Genomic DNA, 1,010 nt, shown 5'->3' with positions numbered 1-1,010 from the left:
TATATATATATATATATATCTTTGATAACCTCACATTTCCGTAAATAATGTCATTTTTAATTGAGAATTAATGTAAAACTGTTGTATTAATTGAAATATATCGATTTCGTTTTAATTTAATATCAAGCAATAAAATCGAAATTTTATACATATATTAATGAATTCATCATTTCGCTTGTGTGATTATCAATAATGACGTTTTTATTTACAATTATTGCTTCTTTGTTTATCCGAGAATTGTTGTATCCTATAACAAATCGAGCGAGAGGATTATTTATACCTGCCCCTTGGACCTATCCTGCTGATTATTTCTCTGGGGCGCAGATAAATTCCCAGGTGTTCCCCGATTATAATCTGATCTTGACTTTCGATGCGTCGTCGTCGTGAGGAGACGTTAACGGTGGAATGTCATCCCTGCGAGGTGCCTTCGCCGTTTATTAAAAAAAATCACTGGAAACGCGCGTTCGTTAGTCGAAAAACGCCGGGGAACATGCAAGGATTGCGTCTCCTCTTGCGATAAATCGTCGAACAATAAAAACCGAGAATGAGTTACTTTATAACGGGACCACAGTATAACTTTCGAGCTGCGTGTTTTACGTTACGGTCATCGCGGTGTCGATGTAATTTAGAACGGAAACGTGAAAAGTAAATAAAAATTTTCACTTTTCACGTTTCCGCTTTAGAGAAAAAGTTATGATGCAATAATTACATGAGAGGATTTTTTGTTGTTGAACATAACAGTTAGACAGTTAGTCCTGCAAGACCTTAGTATATTCTCATGATCACAGCCTCTCGACACACTACTTTAAACCTATTCGCGTTATTTACATGATTGGTCATTGCAAATGCCGTCGCGGATAAGGGCGATTTCTGTAATGAGTGATTACTGGAGCACCTGCTTACCATTAGCAGCGTGTGAATGTTCATAATTAGAAAATTAGCAATATGCTCGTACCAGCATGAATCCAAAGAAAAACGTGAAACAGCTGTACTATATGTTATTGTATGCA

At 36.3% G+C, this 1,010-nt stretch overlaps 1 protein-coding gene across 11 annotated transcripts in view; it reads left to right on the top strand.

The window, feature by feature from the left end:
- LOC108746300 (neurobeachin) overlaps positions 1–1,010 on the top strand; it is a 105,427-nt gene that overhangs the window by 81,200 nt on the left and 23,217 nt on the right. The gene's annotated exons all lie outside the window — the stretch shown is intronic.

This window comes from Trachymyrmex septentrionalis, unplaced genomic scaffold, assembly GCF_001594115.1.
Source record: "Trachymyrmex septentrionalis isolate Tsep2-gDNA-1 unplaced genomic scaffold, Tsep1.0 scaffold165, whole genome shotgun sequence".
Lineage (NCBI taxonomy): Eukaryota > Metazoa > Arthropoda > Insecta > Hymenoptera > Formicidae > Trachymyrmex > Trachymyrmex septentrionalis.
Note: the sequence above shows the minus strand (reverse complement) of the source record. Positions and strands in the feature narration are given on the sequence as shown.